The sequence below is a fragment of the Rattus norvegicus genome, chromosome 3 (assembly GCF_036323735.1).
Source record: "Rattus norvegicus strain BN/NHsdMcwi chromosome 3, GRCr8, whole genome shotgun sequence".
In the NCBI taxonomy this organism is placed as follows: domain Eukaryota; kingdom Metazoa; phylum Chordata; class Mammalia; order Rodentia; family Muridae; genus Rattus; species Rattus norvegicus.
Window position 1 is genome coordinate 163,856,601 of NC_086021.1, and position 7,520 is coordinate 163,864,120.

Here is a 7,520-nt window from a genome sequence, read left to right on the forward strand (position 1 = left end):
ATTGAAGGGATGGTTCAAGTAAGTAGATGCTATATCAGGAGATGGGGGGTAAATATTAGGTTTCTAATGCTTCTTGCATAAAAAGAATCAAGTGAGGATTAATCAATCTATGATTAGTGAAAAGGGCGCTCCTGTTAGACGGTGGGGAAGGTATTCAGTGATTTCTTTTTTCTTTTTCTTTTTTTCAGAGCTGGGGACCGAACCCAGGGCCTTGCGCTTGCGCTCTACCACTGAGCTAAATCCCCAACCCCTGTATTCAGTGATTTTATATATATATATATATATATATATATATATATATATATATTTTTTTTTTTTTTTTTTTTGAGCTGGGGACTGAACCCAGGGCCTAGCGCTTGCTAGGCAAGCGCTCTACCAGTGAGCTAAATCCCCAACCCCAGTGATTTTTGTAGTTGGAAAAATGTTGTTCTTGATTTATTTTTTGAATTCATACATGACTGCTGAGTTTGTGTTTTAATCTACTGAAATCACAGAATGGTCTGTCTGGTCTGGTTAGCACTTACAATCCTAGCACTTGAGAAATAGAGGCAGGAATATCAGAATTTCATAACCAGCCTGGACTAAATAAGACTTCATCTTTTTAAATTAATTAATTGGTGTATTTCACATCCTGAGCATAGTTTCTTCTCCTCCCAGCCCCCAGCCCTATTCACTCCTCCTCCATTTCTCTTTAGAAAGGGGAGGCCTCCCATTGATATCAACCAGGCCTAGCATATCAAGTTGCAGCAAGACTGTTGTGGTTTGCCCCGGAGTTATCTGTATTTTGATGCTAATTCCACTGCTCCAAGGACGGCTGCCTAGTCACAAACTCAGGAATCAGGTGACTTAACCAGACCCTTCTCCCCACTGAATTTGTAAAGTATAGGTGAGGGGCAGGTACAAGATAGAAGGAGGCCTGTCATTGGAGGAGAAGGAAGGATGGGCAGGAGAGAAGTTTGAAGGAAGAGGAGGAGACTGAGGAAAAAGGAAGAAACAGGAGAGAGGAGAGGGGAGAAGCCATGGCAGGTGATGTTAAGATTCTGCTTTGTGTATTTACAGGTTGTTATTAATGTTCCTAAGGGATGGATGGTACCAGGCTTTGTATGTTTAAGTGGGCAACTATATCTTATCGATTGGATCTAAGATTATTATGTTGTGTGTTCTTTTATGTGAGGGTTTGAGTGTAGGGAAGTGTACGGCTGGGATGTGTTTCCGCAGATATCTTGGGGCACCACGGTGCTGGACCCAGAGGGGTAAAAGACAACAATACTCTTTTATTTTTATATTTTTACAACAACAGAAGACTTGTCCTATTAAAGTTAGATGAAGCAGCCCAGTAGGAGGAAAGGATCCTAAAGGCAGGCAACAGAGTCAGAGACAACCCTGCTCCTGCTGTTAGGAGTCCCACATTGAAGACCAAACTACACTACTATAACATGTGTGCGGAGGGCCTAGGCCAGTCCCATATATGCTCCCTGATTAGTGGTTCAGTTAGTTGATTCTGAAGGGTTTCTTGTAGTGTCCTTGACTCTTCTGGCTTCTAGAATCCTTCCTCCCCCGTCTCCCCAGGATTCCCCAGGCTCTGCCTAAGGTTTGCCTGTGGGTCTCTGCATCTGTTTCTCTGATGACAGCTATGCTAAGCTCCTGCCTGGGTCCCTGGTGCTGGAGTGACCTCCAAGAAAGCAGCCAGAGTTGTGGACCAGAATATGGAGCCCAGGGGATGGGGTAAGATCTTGCCTTAAACAACAACAACAAAACCAAACAAACTGGGCAGTAGTGGCCCATATACATAGTGAATTCCAAGATAGCCAGGGCTACACAGAGAAACCCTGTCTCGGAAAAAAACAAAACAAAACAAAACAAAAAGAGATGGCTTTAGTGTCTTCTCACTGTTCATCTTGCTGTGCACCAAGTATAAGCCTATGCTAAAAATAAATTAAATGAAGACAATGTTTATGAAATGACTTAGTTCAGCACACACTAGATGGTAATATCAGCACAGATCCCCACCGTCCGAGGCTGCTCTCCTCATTGTGCTCCACAATCCTTAAAATGTTCTCTGCTTTAGGCCTTAAGGTAACCGAGATAACCCACACATATTTAGAAGGACGTCCTGCTGCATATCCACCCCTAATCTACACAGCCTATGCTTGTCTCCAAGGAACTTACAATGTAGTGAGAGAGATAGTTTATTAGCCTCATTTTCCAGATGAAGAAACTGCTTGGAGAGCATTGAAAGTTTATTCACAGTCAAATACAGACAACAACAACGAAAAGCAAACCCTGGACAATTTGATAGTGGTGGCTGTCCTTTTACCTTGCAAGTCTGAAATAGCTGCCAGCAAACCACAGTCTTCTTTGGCTACTAGCATCTATACATAACCAGGATTTCTTACCAGCTACACTTCCCTGCATGGGGGCTATTCAGTACCTGGTCTATATTCATACATGCCAGTAGCATTCTCCCTCCAGTCATGACATTACATGATCCTCCTGGGGTGGGGGGACAGACATCACCCCTGGTCGGGAACCACTGATATACACATTTTTTTCTCTTCCTAGGTTATCGAGAAACAACAAATATTCCTGGCTACTCCTCAACTCACTGAGTGGAGAGGCATTCTCCACTTCGGAGTATGAAGAAGCTGTGGATAAAATTTCAGAAATTTGTTCATTCAAAAGATAAAGGCTGAAAGAAAGGAAATAAAAGGAAAATGACAGAAATGAAGAAAGGGAATTCATAGGAAATCACCTTTTCATAATGCACTTCACGCTAGCAAAGATAGTTGACTCTAATGAACACAGTAAGGTAGCCATGCTGTCTAGTTCCTTAACCCAGGCTTGATTCATCTGAGAGGAGGGAACTCCAATTGAGAAAATTCCACCACAAGATTGGGCTGAAGGCAAGCTTGTAGGCATTTTCTTACTTAGTGATTGATGGGGGAGGGCCCAGTCCATTGTTGGTGGTGCTGTCCCTGGGCTGGTGGTCCTGGGTTCTATAGGAAAGCAGGCTGAGCAAGCTACAAGGAGCAAGGCAGGAAGCAGCACTCCTTCATGGTCTCTGCATCATCTGCCTCCAGGTTCCTGCTCTGTTTGAGTAGCTGTTCTGATTTCCTCCCTGATGGACTAATATGTGGAAATGTAAGGCAAATAAACCCTTTTCTCCCCAAGTTGCTTTGGTCATGCTTGTTTGTGTTTGTTTGTTTGTGTTTGTACAGAAGGATACAGCAGGAATTGAAAGCACGTGCAAAGAAAAATAAAGATTTGGGCCAGTGGTGAGTAAACCTTGTAAAAAGGGACAATGTAATAATGGTAAAGTGTTTTGTGTGTGTGTGTGTGTGTGTGTTCTTTTATGCTTTTAGTCTTTGGACCCTGACTAGAGACAGTTTACACCCTAGACATGAGAGAGAATGGGTTTGAGAAAAACAGTCCTCCCGGACTCTCCGTGGATGCTTTGAAGAAAGAGAAGGAAAATGGGCTTAAGCTTTTTTGGAGCTCTCCTAGGGACAAAAGGAGGGTGGGAGCCTCCCTGCTGGTTCCTATTAGAGAAGTGCTTATTTCTGGTTCTGGATCCTTTAGGAAGGATATCTGTGTCTCTTTGGTGTGGGACACCATCTAGTTCTTTCCCTCTATGTCTATTGTCTGTCCTTGGTGCAACAAGCTGTCCATGTCTGTGGTTTTTGCTTCTCATTGCTTGAATGTTTTGTGTTTCATGTTTAAAAGAAAAAAATGGGGGGTTGGGGATTTAGCTCAGTGGTAGAGCGCTTGCCTAGGAAGCGCAAGGCCCTGGGTTCGGTCCCCAGCTCCAAAAAAAAGAACCAAAAAAAAAAAAAAAAAGAAAAAAATGGTTAAAAATTTAAATGCTGGTTGATTCACCCCTTGATTTAGTTTTAACTCCTTTCAAGAAAGGAATAAATAAAAAGCAGTTTCAATTGGCCTTTGGAGCCCTGTATCTGTAGCTAGGAGCCTACATCAGCTGGAGAAGGGGGCACTGAATGTTTGCAGGAGTGGATTTTTTTTTCTTTTTTTCGGAGCTGGGGACCAAACTCAGGGCCTTGCACTTGCTAGGCAAGCGCTCTACCACTGAGCTAAATCCCCAACCCCTGCAGGAGCGGATCTTAAAGGTGCCAGGAGCTTCACAGCTTCTATGGTAATGGAGCTGATGGCTGTTTCTCTTAGAAAAATCTCAGACTGTGATAATTGGATTCAACAGGTGACAAGGTGCTTCTCTTAAAATTACAGCTAGAAAAAGTAAAAATGGTGTTTGGTTTAAATATTAAAGATATGTGTAGCCTCTTCATTTTTTGTTTCTGATTGGTTTTAAATGTATAATACGCTCTACATGTCTTGGTTATAGATTTCTGACTTTTAAGTTATTGGGTATCGTTAAAAATTTGTAACACTGGTAACAGAAAGTTGGCTTAAAACTGGAATCATTCTAGACAACACGTGGCATGAGCCAACCCAGGGAAATAGGTTTAAATTGGGATAATATTTTTATGTAAACCAGACTTATAAAAGAATTTAGGGCAGTATCTCTTTGTTGAGGTATTAGAGCCTGAACCATCATGCATTCATATGCAAGAATTGGCAGTCAAACTTTATAGCATGAGGAATGGACTTGGTGTTTTGGAGAGACTGGATTTTGGAGAATAGATTGTTCGAGATTGAGTTTTGCTTTCCAAAGTTGTGGTTGTTCCAACTGCATGCCAGAGTAACGGAGAGACTTTGACAGCCCAGGTTATCACAGTGCCTGCTGTTGCCACTCAGCTCTCCTATATGTTTTTCCACTGGAGTTATGAGCTGCCTGTCCTTCTGTCCTGTGGTATTCACAACAAACTTTCCTTCTGCAGTGTGCACTTGGGCGGTTCTTGGAAGAGTGAGGAGACAGCCTGTCAGCCTCTGCTCATTAACCTAAGGACCATGTGACCAGTGAGGTGGCCATCTTGTGATTTGGTCTGCATTATTTGTTGGAAAAATGCCACAAGAAGATCACACTGGGATTTAGAAGTTTCTGGCTAATACTTAGCCAGGTAGCCTTTTGTGGCCAGATTGGTCTACAAAGAGAAACAGCATTTTGGAAAAGTGAAATACCTTTGTAACCTAACATGCAATTGGTTCAATAAAGACTTCAAATTTCAAAAAAAAAAAAAAAAGTTGTGGTTGTGCTCTGGTGTTACAAGGAAAATGTAAAGATTTCTAACTCACACATATTTGTAATTAAAAAAAATCAATCAGGTGGAGAGTGTTACAGGATTTACCAAGGGTCGATGAGGGTGTGGAACTTATGAGAGCATTATAGCCTGTTTGCTCACTCCAACTGCTATTGCAAGAAATACATATAGAATTATTATAGATTTAAAAGATTGTTTTCACGCTGTTTCTTTATATAGATATTTTATTAACTGATTCCTCCAAAGAGTTTTACTACAAGCCTTTGCTCTTACACAACAAGCTTTTTTTTTTTTTTCTTCTTTTTTTTTTTTCTTTTTTTTTTTTTTCTTCTTTTTTTTTTTTCTTTTTTTTTTTTTTTCCGGGACTGGGGACTGAACCCAGGACCTTGCGCTTCCTAGGTAAGCGCTCTACCACTGAGCCAAATCCCCAACCCCACACAACAAGCTTTTAACATTTGGGGAGTAGTTATTGCTCCAGAAAATATCAATATCCTTTATAATATTTGAGACATCAGTTATATCCTAAATAAATTGTGACACAGAAAATTCAAGTAAGAAAAGATAGTTTACTTTAAATTATTTTTAAAAGCTTCTAAGATATGTTAGTTGGCTAAGACCTCACTTTAAGTTCACCACAGGAGGACTTAAACCATTGTTTGGTTTCCTAAGGAGATGCAAATTCTGTTCCCCTAGACAGTTAACTGAGGAGGGACTGAATAGCTTTGCAGAAGGTAAAGGAAGCTGGATGTACAAAATTGTAAGATTGAGTCATGGAAGTATTTTGAAAAAGAACCTGATGAAACATGCCTTATTCCAAACAGCAATCAAATTGTTATCTAATGAGAAGGCAACACATGTAATTGGATCACGTTTATTCTCTTGAGTTTCCCCCTGCTTCAACATAGATTATTGAATTACGTGCTGTAGCTGCTGTTTTTAAAATGTTGAAAAATCAAGCTTTATACTGATAGACAGCGTGTAGCTTATGGTTTGCAATTAATTAAAAATGTTTCCTTTTTTAGATACTGCTAACCCTCGAATTTTACAACTATTTATGCTAATACAACTGATTTAAAAGAAGCGTACTGTTCCCTTATAAGCCATTTAAGAACTCAGACCGGATTGCCTGGACCCCTTAGCGAGGGACAGTGTCACAATAGATTTATATACCAGGCAGATTTTGGGCCTCACATGAGGGCAATTAGACAATCTCATTCTTTATAGCATCAGATAGTAATAGCTAGAGACAATATTGATACTTTCAGATTTATTTGAGACTATTGACACTTTTTCAGACTTTCAGGTTGCAACTGCTTTAACAGGAGAAGCAACTAAAAATGTAATTAGTCATTATGTACTTTACAAGGAGTGGGGACAACTAATAAATACCTACCAACTTGTGGGGATGAGATAAACTCAGTGATATGGGAGCTGTACGGACAACTTGGCCTGTACAAAACATGACGAAGAAACGAGGCTTCATCCCAGAGAGAGCACTGGGCAAAAATTTACAAGGCAAACCTTATAATGTAAGCAAAGAGCTAAAAATAATTAAACATCCTCATGATAAGACAGGCTTGGGAAATTCATCCTAAGGGTCACTGTCAATGAGCTACCTTACGTTAAACCTTTGCCCATCACCTAAAAGTTAAATGATCAGGTGTAGATTCCACAGTGGCCCCTGTCCTAGGAAAAATTGGAGGCATCTTAGCGCAGAAACAGTTATGAGCTGGTCATATTGTTCCTTACACTTCCCCTTGGAATATGCCCATGTTTGTGCTGAAAAAGTCTGGAAAGTGGAAATTGTTACAAGATTTAAGGGAAATTAATAAAACAATGATACCTATGGGACCTGCTCAGCCAGGTCTCCCTTCTCCTATACTAAAAAATTGGCATATGATAGTTATTGATTTAAAGGATTGTTTCTTTACTATTCCACTAGATCCTAAAGATTGTGAGAGATTTGCTTTTAGCATTCATTCCATAAATTTTCAGGAGCCTTCTCATCGCTATCATTGAGTTATGTTACCTCAGGGAATGGCCAATGGTCCTACTATGTGTCGGGTGTATAAAGTCTCTGCCCTAAAGCCTTTGAGGAAGAAGTATCCACAGATTTATATTGTCCATTATCTGCTCATTCCTCTACTGGGCTTTTTTGACAGGATGGCCCTTTAATGTGGGTTTACTTACAAGCTTCACCTGCAAAAATAGTGATGACTTATCCTCAGGCCATTGCCCAATTACTGTTCAAATCTCAAAAAATTAGTTTACAGACCTTTGGCAAGGAACCAGATCTTATTATCACTCCCTATACCAAAGAACAGCTACAGTGTTTGGCCCAGGGAT

General features: G+C 40.6%; 1 pseudogene; it reads left to right on the forward strand.

The window, feature by feature from the left end:
* The first annotated feature begins 4,674 nt into the window (after positions 1–4,674).
* LOC120102011 (small nucleolar RNA SNORA44) lies at positions 4,675–4,783 on the forward strand (annotated as a pseudogene).
* The last annotated feature ends 2,737 nt before the right edge of the window (positions 4,784–7,520 follow it).